At 34.5% G+C, this 13,254-nt stretch overlaps 1 protein-coding gene across 4 annotated transcripts in view; it reads right to left on the reverse strand.

Moving 5' to 3' along the window:
• rdgB (retinal degeneration B) overlaps positions 1–13,162 on the reverse strand; it is a 55,862-nt gene extending 42,700 nt beyond the window's left edge. The window contains exon 1 of one of the 4 annotated variants that reach the window (XM_023170796.2): positions 13,007–13,162. The gene's annotated coding sequence lies outside the window, so the exon portion shown is untranslated. Of the gene's footprint in view, positions 1–2,668; positions 2,958–13,006 lie in introns of those variants that run through there. The other 3 variants (XM_023170798.2, XM_074182221.1, XM_074182220.1) reach the window with 3 other exon arrangements.
• Positions 13,163–13,254: the final 92 nt, after the last annotated feature.

The following is a 13,254-nucleotide window of genomic DNA, read 5'->3' on the forward strand; positions in this document are numbered from 1 at the left end:
TTTGACTTTTCGACTTCTGTACTTGAAAAAACTTCCCGTTGCGATTACCTGTTGTTTGCATTTGTTATCACACTTTAATTGTTAATTTCATTGACTTGGCTCAAGGCCAAAGTGGACTTTCGATTCGCACAAGCAGAAAATTTTGCGATATGCACTGAAATAAATTATAAAACGTTTGCCAAGTTGGTTTTAAATACATCCAACTACATTAAAGATAATGGTTTTTGTTTCGCATGAACTGCTATTAAATAGTTGATGCATTCATTACATTCGATAACTGAGAACCGATCTCATGAAGAAGGAATAATATCCATGTTTATAATATCCAATCTTTGATGCAAATTATGAAATGAAATAATGTTTTTTTTATGTTAAAGGGTTTCATAAAAAAAATAATAATGTTGTAGATAATGTGCTAAAGACTAAAAAATAATTAGGAAGGTCCTAGGTAGCAGTCATCACACGACTCTCCTCAGCAATCTACGGTATTGATCAGATAAAAAAATTATAAGATCGTTGGGCGTAGCATAACCTGAGTAAATATGCATATAATACGTTCAATGATTTTATTATTTTTTTACCTGATCAATCGTAGATCTTTTTTTCAATAAAAATGTTTTACCATACATTTTTTTACCTATTTTTTTGTCAAGCTTTGTTTTTAATTATTTTTAATTAATTTAATTGTTTCTTAATTAGTTTTTAATTTTGTTACTCAGTTCTTATCATTTTGTTTAGTTCATTTATTGCTTCAGTATCACAAGGTTATATATGTAATCCGCCATTTTGTAGCTGCGGACATCTTGGATGTACAATAATACATAATTTATTGAATTGCATCGCCATGAAAACTGAATGTGTGTACCAAATATCAGATCAATCTGTCAACAGGAAGGGGATCAAATTTACTACAAACAAACAGGGCAAGTTGAATAATAACTTAAAAAATTGGGAATCTTTTAAAGAAAGGAAAAAAGCAATTAATGTGTAGATCATGCAAACAAATACAGTTTGACAAATCTAGCTGTGCCACTGAATATTTGATGCGAAGTAGATTGGCCGGCGAAGTGGGGCGAGATCTCGTTAACATCGAGGAACTCGTGTTGAGAAAATCGTGTTAGATTTAAACAAACCATAGCAATGGCAATGGAATAAGAAAAAGAATGTGTTTTGCGAAGGCAAGAAGTCATAGTAATACTAGTGAAATTGTAACCAATATTACATTTAAACTTTGAAGGTTCAAGAACAAGTAGCTGTATTTTGCGTATAGTGCGAACTATACGCAAAAAACAATTGGAGATGAAAAAAAAATGGTGAGAAAAAACTAGTTTCAACTCCAAATGAATAGGAATGCGTTAAAAATATCAAAATTGTGACTGTAAAATTAATAAAATTGAAATTTATAGATGAAATGCCGAGGACTTGTTGTAGTACTTTCGATAACTATTCAGGCAGACAATATTTCAATGCAATTCAATACAAAGCAGTCCAACGACTACGATTCCTATTTTTGTAATCAAGAAACCTCCGTCGCTGACTTATTATCTACATGAACTTCCTGTCCTGTACAACTATGAAAAAGTCAAATTCCAAGGATATCATCTTCCGTCAATTTATCACAAGCTGTAAACGCGTCGTGGCAAGCAACAGCCATAGAGTTGGTCGTTGAATCGAAGTTTTGGATATCTTGAAATTGAGTCCAAAGAAGAAGGTTGAATGCATCATTATTTATAATATAACCATCAATATTTACTTAGATTCGAAATCAAATATACGTATTGTTTCATATTTGAAATGTAGAACAATTTCTTGTACACAAAACAAAAAAGTTTAGATTCTATTTTCTGGATTAACAATTTTCTGAAACTATTAAAACGAAATTTTGGGCTATTGTGCATATATACTTGTATACGGTTGGTAGAGTTTGTTGAATCGGCGGAATTATATCTTCAAAGAAAGGGTCGTTATTTTAAAACGATCATTAGAAAACGCATCTCTGAAAATTTACAGGTTGTTACCATATAACTCAATTTTTCTACAGGACTAGTTCGAAAATAAAATCTATACTTATAAATGTGAAAGCCACTCACACATTCACCTCTGTTTCTCCGTTCTGGTGAGTCCTAGGAAGCTACAATTTGGTATATGGGCGCTTCTTAGGTCTTAGATTTGCACTAAGAAAGGATTTTCAAATATTCCAACTGGGGCGCCCCCGTGTGGGTAAAAGGGGAGCATTGGTTTGCATGTTAAACGTTTTATATCATATCATTCCGAATAAATAGTTACTGTTCCAAAACATTCATAGTAAAGCTTTTTTAAGGACAAGCACTACAGGAAAACCCTTAAGGCGTTCTCAGAGCTACTTCCGCACAGCGGTGCCTGATGATGAACAATTTTCAACAGAAAGAAATGCAGTTTTCTTTTCGAAAAATTGAAACAATAAATACTACCTTTTTGAGTCCCTCATCTCAAAAAAAACCGAATCGAAAAGAAATGTTTAATACAAAAATGCCCCGCGGAAACATGAAGTCCCAAATAATTCCCATATTGTCAAGGCCTGCACCAGGAACATCTTGGTCTGATCATTCTGGGACTTTCTCCAACAGCTTTTCGCACCATCTAAGCTAAACTTTCATGAAACCTCAACAGCAAAAGCAGCCACACTTACTCGAATATCTTTATCCGAAACCCGCGTCCAGCGACCACCTCCGGGAAAAACGACAAGAACAAAGAACCGCCTCTTTGGCCGAACCGTCTTTCGTCACTAACACAAGTCTTGCGACTGATCAATTAAAACGCAATCAAGGCTCGACAATGCAATTAGGAAACCAGAATCATGAACGAGGTACGAGAGAACGAAGTCCGTCCACAAAACTGCTGTTGCGGGATTTTCTCCGTCGGGCTGCAACGAAACCCGAACTATTGATCGACCAAACCAAGTCAGAGTCGGCTGCGTCGCTGAATTCGCTGCCTGACGAACTGAAGATATTCCACAGCGATCACCTGCGAAGGAAACACTACTGTTTCTCTTTATTGACTGAGTGACACGATAATTGATTATGCACGGGGACTGAACGAAGTTTCATTAAGAATGTAATGACAATTTTTCCACAATCTGAAAGAATGATAGTAAAAAACTTTTTTGAAAACAAGCTTCTATTAATATGCTCTACAAAAAAATATGTTTCGAATTAAATGAAACCCATCTATTTATTACATTGCATAACTTATATTATACTAGTTGTTCTAACCAAATAGTTACAATATTTTTTTATCAGCCCAAAACTTCAGGTTTACAACTTCAAAACTGACGAAATTCAATACACTCTTTGAACCCCCATTTTTCCCCCACGGGGGTGGAAATTCCCGATTCCCTTTCTTGATGCTTATTTACGCTATACAAAGAACCTACCTGCATATTTCAAGATTCTAGGTTTAGTAGCGCTGCACGTTAATATAAGAACGGGCAACAGCTATTAATTTATATTTTTATTTTAAAAATACAGAAACTAAAAAATATGCCAACTGCACTAAGTAATGAATGGCCTTGAGAATCGAATTATGTTTCCTATGAAGAAATTCGAAAAACTAACACATCCGTCAACGACGTCTGCCCGCGTTCGGGTTTACCCCCGCGCATCGTCCCCCGTCGTCTTACAGTAGACGCAACGCTTGATGGCTTACTGCGTTGCGTCAAGTTAATCTTATCGTGATAACTTTTGAACGATTCCGCTCAATCACTTAGTGTAAAAGACAAAGTGACCCTTGAAAGGACGGCGTTTTACGACGGTTGAGGAGATAAAAATCGAATCGCTGAGAGAGCTCAAGGACATACCGAAAGCTGCTTCGAGAATGGGGAATGTTCCTCCTGACGAAAATCAAGTAGTTTTCATAAAAGAGCTTCAAAACAACGCATTTTACACCTATCATTTCAACCCTTTTCTTTAAAACATTACTTACATACTTAAAAAACAGGAATGAAATAATGCATTCAACATTTAAAGGGATTCGTTTCTATTTCACCATTTGGCAACATCGGTTAAAGCTAATAAAGGACAATGAATCTGTTACCTGTATGAGACAAACAAAGATGACATATTTCAGTGGCGTGTTGTTCTGTAAACTTATGTTCCAAGTTCCGAGACATTCTGTGACATATGACATTTTGTGCACCTGAACTATCTTCCTCTATATAAATAAATAACAAAACAACTGCTGTTTATGTGACTTGTGGAGATGGTATTGAACTATAATTTATATTTTGCCTCAATTGTTGATTTATAAAGATAATTTTCCTTTTTTAAAGTAGAATATCTAGGTACGTATAAATTATTTCAACTTGATATATGCGCTGTTGCCAATATGTGAATTAGAAACAAATCCCTTTAAAAATTAAAACCTAACATTTGAAACATCAATTTGAATACTTTTCGAAGTGAATTTGAAAAACTCATGAATTAAACTCAACTTTATTTTGTTCAAACTTGCATTTGCTGTAATAACCCAAATTGAGGACCATTCCCCATCTGTCACAATTGTATTATATTTGACAACATACAAATTGATAAATACGCATTTCTTAGGATAAATGAAAATTCACATATTTTTTTAAACAGACGTTTTTCTATAAAATCGGTAAATCTAGCGGCATACATCATATAAATTGTGTAGTGTTATAAATTGATATGTTTCATTAAATTTCAAACTTATTTTCTTCTAAAAATAAAAAGTATTTTTTGAGTAGATTTTTTTAGATAAACTGATGATACTTCTTCATGTTCACTCCACCACAGAAATACTTTTGTAAATCGCTGTATTTCTGGAGCAAACCCTAACAATCTTAATATGATATCGATTTTCAGGAAATCTTTCGTAACGAAAACGTCACGACGCATCGATTTCCTCTAGAAACAATATATTCTGTATCAAAACGAGGAAAACTTATTTTTACATGATGCATGATCTCATTCGCATAAACTTTATGACTGGTATGGCCTCCATGAAATTATTAGGATGTTAATAATACGACTGTGTTTACATTTTGAGTAAACCGCACAGTACTTATCTCGTTCAGTAACTGGCTAGTATAGGATGACTGATATGGTTTCGTCTAATCGTTAAACAACTTTGCACTGAACAAATAAATCAGAGCAAATCGCCAAAATTAGCCACTCATGCGACGTTTTCCATATTCAACTCATATACAGGGTGTTTGGGTTTTTAATCAAAAATACTTGTTGAAACTTATAACTATGTTTATTTATTTATATAAAATTAATATTGTTATAACATTTTAATTTGAAATATATGCATAATAATAAAGAAGTATGCTAATTTAAGATGATGTTGGGTAAGAGCAAAAGTTATGATCTGTTAACATCAGATGACTCTGATGAATTTTTGACGATTGTTTTGATTGAAGGTTCTACAATTTGTTTAAAATGGTCTTAAACGAAACTCAATGTGACAAACCAAATTCTTCGCGGGCAACAGCTAGTAATTTATATTTTTACTTTGAAAATACAGTAACTAAAAAAATAGCTTCGAGAATCGAAATTTTGCAAAACTAACAAAACCGTCAACGACGTCTGCCCTCACGCGTCTGCCCCCAACATTCCATAAAGTATTGAAACATTTGAATTTTGTATGGAAAAAACGAGGGCGCAATAGTTTATTATTGGATAGAGAGGAAATTGTGTTATGGAGGAGAGAGTATTTGACCAAAATTAAATATTATAGGGAACAACAGAGAACAATTTATTATATGGATGAAACCTGGGTTAATGCTTGTCATACTACCCCTAAAATACGGGTCGATGAAACTGTGACCTCATCTAGGAGGGCCTTTCTAGATGGACTGTCCACCGGATTAACAAATCCATCAGGTAAACATATATTTATATTAAGACCTGCCTCTGTCTCAATATATAAAAAGTAGCCCTCGTATTTGTTTTATTTACTTACATACCTCTTCCTAATTACAGGTAAAGGAAAACGGCTTATTATTTGTCACATCGGCAATGAGAATGGGTTTGTTGCTGAAGGGCTGTGGTGTTTCGAGTCGAAGAAAACTGGAGATTATCACGAAGAAATGAACGGTGAATCTTTCGAACAGTGGTTTTCCAAAGTTCTACCCCATCTGGAGGATAATGCTGTGATTGTAATGGACAATGCACCTTATCATTCGCGACTGTTAGAGAAGATTCCGACAACGTCTTCAGTCGATGAGATGGCAGCAGGCCAAAACAAAATTGTCCTTCGCCTGCCTCCATACGCCATACCACTGCGAGCTCAATCCCATCGAGTTAATATGGGCGGATGTGAGGAATTTTGTAGCTCAGCATAACACCACGTTCAAATTTGCAGATCTCAAAGTAATTTTTGATGAGGTTTTGAAAAGAGTCACAGCGGAGAAATGGGAGAAGTGTGTTCGGCATGTGATATCGGAAGTCGAGACAAAGATGTGGAAGCTTGATAACATAATAGAGGCACAAATCGAGCCCCTGATAATTCAGATTGGTGAGGATGACACTACTGATGAAGAGACAAATTCATCCAGTTGAATAATTTTGATTGATATTCCTTTTGATTTTACATGAAATAAAAATCATCAATAAAGAAATAATTACGTCTCTTTTCATTTAATGCTTGAGTGCGCTGTGGAAAATCCAATGAAAATCTTTTTATATTACACATATTATCTGCATTTTTCTCGTTAAACTGCAAAACTTGTGCATTTCACTCGTTATTATAAAAAAGTTTTCCTAAGTATGATATAGCATTTGCGATCAACAAGATGTCGGTTCTGAATACGACCCTGGCCCTGGCGTAGGGCATGTCAATGTTTACATCCACTCTATCTTGAATTTGAATTTGCTTTAGATATTCTACTTTAAAAAAGGAAAATTATCTTTATAAATCAACAATTGAGGCAAAATATAAATTATAGTTCAATACCACCTCCACAAGCCACGTAAACAACAGTTGTTTTGTTATTTATTTATATAGAGGAAGATAGGTTAGGTGCACAAAATGTCATATATCACAGAATGTCTCGTAACTCGGAGCATAAGTAAACAGAACAGCGCGCCTCTGAAATATGTCATCTTTGTTTGTCTCATACAGGTAACACATTCATTGTCCTTTATTAGTTATAACCGATGTTGCCAAATGGTGAAATAGAAAAGAATCCCTTTAAATGTTGAATGCATTATTTCATTCCTCTTTTTTAAGTATTTAAATAGAAAAAGGTTGAAATGATGAGTTTGAAATGCGTTGTTTTAGAGCTCTTTTATGAAAACTACATTCCCCATTCACTAGTCCATTGCTATACATTCACCTTCTTTATATATATATATATATATATATATATATATATATATATATATATATATATATATATATACATATATATATATATATATACATATATATAACATAAAAATTAGTGACTGGATTAACTATAAATCGGTTAAATTCGTGAGGTTGCAGTCAATAGCTGGGCTGTTACAAAGAAAACTCTTTGTTATATGTCAAGCTTTCGGTATATTTCACACCCTCGTCAGGACAACTACAATAATGAGATTATATATCTTGTAAAAAATATATAAATATGGAGAACTTACTAACGTGAGAATAAAATATAAAATGGTTCAAAAACAGATAGAAAAACATTAAATAATGGCAGTTGATAAAAATTTTGGCTGACAATGTCAAGTGGGAAAATTCTGAATGATACTCGAATTATTAGATCTTTTATTTTCTTCATCATATTTCAGTAGGTACGTGTAAATTTTACTAAGACTATCAATATCAGTTCGTTTCATTCATTGAATGTTCTTCGTTATTAATATGTATCATTTCCAAAAATATTCTTTTAGTTGTATTGGTTTCTCTGTCTAAAATATTTGGATTTTCAAAATTCATTTTATGATCCTCCGAATTAACATGTTCTGTTAATGTCCAAGAATTAACATTTCGTCTACAGTCGCTCTTATGGGAAGTGATGCGACTACTTAGAGGTCTAGATGTTTGTCCTATAAGTATATGTTTTAGAACAATCCATACAAGAAATTTTGTATACTAAATTGGATTTTTGTTTATTTCAAATTGGAGCTTTTAGTTTACTGTATAATTTAGATATAGAAGTGACATTTGTTTTAGATATTTTGAGGTTATTATTTCGGAATACATTAATTAATTTTGGTGTCAATTCTTGAATATATGGGAGTGATTTATATATGAATGAAGGTATAACGTTGTTATGTTCAACTTCTTCATTATTATTTTGAAAGTTTGTTCTTTCACAAAATAAAATTCTGTTTACTAAAGATTTAGGATAAGAATTTTGAATCAGAATTTTACTGAAATTAGACAAACTTTGGTTTCGTAAATCGGGATGGGTAATTTTGATGATTCTGTTTTTTAATGATTTTATTAAATTGATTTTCATTTTATTTGGATGATAGAATGGTAATTAATAAATCTATTACTTGATGTTGGTTTTCTGTACCATTCAGTGATGATAATATTTTGTTCTGATCTCAATAACTTCATATCGAGGAAAGGAATAGAGTTGTTTATTTCCTCTTCAATAGTGAATTGGATATTAAGATCATATGAATTAAATACATTCAAAATTTCTTCTTTTCCATCTGCATTTATATGTGTACCGTTACTGACCTGCTTCTCGTGTAAGTTATTCGCAGTGTAGTCAATAAAATTTAAAAAAAAATCCATTCAGTCGTTTAGGCATGAAAGAGCCACAAACATAAATGAAAACATACATCCTCGCAAACTTTCACATTTATATTGATATAGATTTCTTATACAATATGGAAGACGGTGTGTGTCGCCTCTGTCTGGAAAATTGTGACACAGCAGAGCATATACTTTGTGCCTGCCCCGCTGCGGACAGCATCAGGTTCACCATACAAACTAATCGGCTTAGCTATGAAGCTGGGTTTATTTGGCCGAGTGTGAATAGGAGTGAGCCACAATAAACCCTTGCGGGTTGCGGTGGAGGGTCGAATATACCCACTCACTTTAGACCTAACTCTTATACAATAACAATATCCTTGACGACGAGGAATGGCAGCATACTCAAGAGCGTTGCGTAAGGCCGTACATTCTCGTCGATAATCCTGCTCCTCGACAGGACTATTCCTCTCCGTCGCCCGGTTTCGGCTATTTTTCAAATGTCAAAGGTCACGCGTCCCGTTCTCCGTTATACATGCGCGTGCGCCTTCGTCGTAGCACCTGTAGGGCCGAAATCAACGCCGACATCCCTAACAAAAAATACACGGAAATATCGATTTCGTCAAAGGTCGGTTCACTGCAAAAAATGATGTGCTCCCTTCGCGGGTGACATTTCTATGATGAAAGAAGTTATTTATCCATGTCAAAATTCAAAAAGAGGGAAAATTACACGATTTTTGCACGGCAATAAAAAAACCTTGAACAACTAAATTGACACATTGAAAAATTCATTCATTGAGTAGAAACGGAGGTGTGTAAAAGTTGGTCCGCAAAAATCGGAGATAAAATTCAACCCCCCCCCCCCATGCCCCCCCGGGTTGAGTGCCCTAATGGGCACTTCAACGAGATTGACATCTGACCTCTTTTGGTCGAAAGTCAGCCTTTAGGTGCTATTCTTTCGCTGTCGGTAACAAATGCTTTGTCGTGACTATTCCTAACTGAATTTTTGCATGGGGGCCCCCAAAAACTAACCAGCGGCTATTGAAATTCAACATGGTCCAAGGATTGTTCATCGAACGACCACCATGGCCGTAGCGAAAAGAAAATCCAGGGGGGGGGAGGAAATCCAAATTTTCTCAACCGCACCAGCAAAATTTCCCAACTTTCGAAAAAATTAAAGCCGAGGGATTAGTTATTACTTTAATATATTAATTTTCTTGCTTAGCTATCCAAAGATTGGCTGAATGCTTATGCCCTTTAGGGTATGCACAAACAAAAATTAATTTTGGTAATTATAAAAATGATAATGGGAATTAATCTACTTTGGATCAAAGTCCTTGATCTTCCACCATATCCACCACGCATAGGAATATTCAATACAAATGAAAGGAAACAACACTTGAATAATATTGTGCTTATTGTTTTCTACTATTTTTTTCTATCTCCACGGCCCGAAATTTCCCAACTTTTCCAAGTCGAAAAAACAACGAAAAGTTGGGAATTTTGTAAAATTGTCACTTCAAAAGTGAAAAAAAGGTGGAAACGGCATGGCAAAATCGGTGGAGTGAATCAATTTCGAAACTTCGGGAAGTGAAATCATCAATAAAACCGTGGACAAATTTACCGAAAAAACGTAGAAATCAAATAATCATCACACGTCTACGTCTTGGTCATACACGATTAACCCATTATTATCTTTTCAAAAACACCAACCAACCGATGTGTGAAACCTGCAATGAACAACTCACTGTTAAACATATCCTGACAGAATGCCTAAACTTCGCTCCTCAAAGGAATCTGCACAGGCTGATAGGAACGCTAGAAACTATTTTAGGAACAAATTGTAATACAGATAATGTACTTTCGTTCATAGAAGCTATTCATATCAAAAACAAATTGTAAATATGCTAGTAAAATACTGTTCGCTAATAACCAAAATGGTTGATGCGATTAAAAAAAAAAAAATTGTGGATTGTTCTCTTACTTGGGAAAAATTAAACTTTTTTGAAGTTTTCAAACAACTCAGAATTTCAAAGTATGGAATCTCCAAGTTATGCATGTTGGAAAATCCCAACCGTCTCCCGGTTCTTTCACTTTTCTTATTATTTCTCTTTCTTTTCTCTCATTTTTATTTTTTAAATTTTCATTCATTTTTTTACTATTATTTTTTTCTATCTTCACAGCCCAAAATTCCCCAGAAGATTAGAAGCTTCTAGAAGATATGCTGAAATGTATCCTCAACGGCAGCATCCTTCACATAGAATATTTGCTCGACTTCACCAACGATTACGAGAATATGGTTCATTCGACAAAAGAACACAGGATTGTGGTCGTCATCGAGAAGTACGAACACCACAGCTTGAGGAAGCAGTACCTAATTTGATTGAAGAACAATCTACCCCACCAGTACCTACTAGAAAGATTGCTTTCCAGCTAAATGTTGATCATATGACGGTATTTCAAATTTTAAAGGAACAACTCTTATACCCTTACCATCTGCAACGAGTACAGGCACTGTTACCGTGAAACTTTCCGAATTTTTCATAATTACCACATATGGGCTGATGAAAACCCTCACGCTATTATCGAAACTAACCATCAAGAACAGTTTTCTCTTAACGTGTGGCTCGGAGTTATTGGGGATGATTTAATTGGGCCTCATTTTCTACCTCCTCGATTAAATGGTGAGGCATACGCTCAATTTTCAACAGAAGTGCATCCAGTACTGTTGCGTCTTTATTTGTAATTTTCTGTTTTTATTACTATTATTATTGTTGGCATGGAGCGACTTCTAAGGGCGCATGCTCAAAACTCAATTGAAGTATGCTTATCTATCTAAACCATATCAATAGAGACCTACCTACGATCTCATGCTAAGTACGCTACGTGAATCGCTATTATTTTTGCTAATTACTTATTTCACCGTGTGTGCTCTAGACTCTGTATCATCTTCGACTGTTTTGTAACTCATTTTAACTTCCCGTTTTGTTGTACAATCCAGTGAAGCTGAAGAAAGAACACTCCAAGAAAGGGCCCTTTCAGAAGCAGGGATTTGTGCTAGGAATTCGGTGAGTTCGCTTTATGCCACAATTCATAAAGTCCACTCTTGTTTTCATTTTTATTATTTTTATTATTATTCTAAGACGCGACAAGTACTGCTGGAGGAAGTTCCTTTGGGCGTCAGAAGGGATATGTTTTTTATGCATGATGGGGCTCCTGCCCATTTTAGTCAAGTAGCACGTCAGCATTTAACTGAAACATATGCAAATTAGTGGATAGGTCGAGGAGGACTTCAGAACTGGCCTGCTCGATCCACGGATCTCAATCCTCTCGATTTCTCTATTTGGGGCCATTTACAGCATTTGGTTTATCGTATAATAGGGTCTATCAGATAGAAATCGTTTGACTAACTTCCTGAATTGGAAGTCATACCGTTGTAAAATATGGAGTCTCTGGTAATGTTTTTTGTTGGCACAGTAAGTTTCAGAGTGTGTCTGCAGTTTCGGGTGTTATAATGGGAAGAGGATGCAGCAAAATTTAATATATGCTTATTTAATAAACACACAGATTCCAGTATAAATAATGCAGTTACCGTAAGAATATTATGTTTTTTGAAGAAGGTTCTACATGAGTCTCTTGGTTTAAGGATTCCTATGTATTGCCCTTTTCCGTAAAATTAATAGACTTTTGAATAAAGTTGGACTGCATGCTCCCCAAAACGGTATTCCGTAGCGTAAGTGAGTTCAGCAGTGCTGAACCCCAATTCTTTATAAATCACTCTAATCGCATAACAGTCAGAGGAGACTTTTCTAGTGAGTTGTTTAACATGATCCACAAATTTTAAATTCTGGTCAAAAAAGAAATTTAGTGTTAGATTCCAGTGATCTGTCTTCAAAAAAAGTAAAATACTTTTATTAAAACAATAAAAATTAATTGGCGCTCCGGGGCGACTTCATGTGTGTGTTTGGTGTGTTTGCATCACACCAATCTTTAACTTTTTTCAAGTCGGCAGAGATTATTTTGTGCAACTCACAAGTGTTTCTAATTGTTCCAAAGTATGGTGGTGTCATATATTTATTCAAACTTGGTTTGGATATACCTAGAATGTGAAAATGCATCATACTTTTTCAGACTTCCAATTAAATTTAAAGTATTTTCAACAATTCCTTCGACATTGGTGAGAACATTTGAAGTGTTATCATTCAGTATGTGATTTACGAATTTGAAATGTGTTCCATTTCCTTCATCATTTATTGATCAATCATTAACAGATTTAGAAACACTGAATAATATAAAAAAAAATACTTACATTTGACACTTTATGTTCCGATATCTTCAAACACTGAACGGGAATACTTTATAAACTAGAACACAATAATTGTTTTAGAGACAAATTAAATAAGTTTTTAAAATATTAGGACGATTGAACTGTCAATAATGACGTGAGACCTTGAGTGAATGACACAGAACCACAGAAAACCAAATATGGCATACATGGTTGTTCGTTTGTAGGTTTAGAAAAACATTATTTTCCATCCCACCAATAAATTATTTTAA

This window comes from Leptinotarsa decemlineata, unplaced genomic scaffold (genome assembly GCF_025532065.1).
Source record: "Leptinotarsa decemlineata unplaced genomic scaffold, Ldec_3_MD MMD2_tig00026328_RagTag_RagTag, whole genome shotgun sequence".
Lineage (NCBI taxonomy): Eukaryota > Metazoa > Arthropoda > Insecta > Coleoptera > Chrysomelidae > Leptinotarsa > Leptinotarsa decemlineata.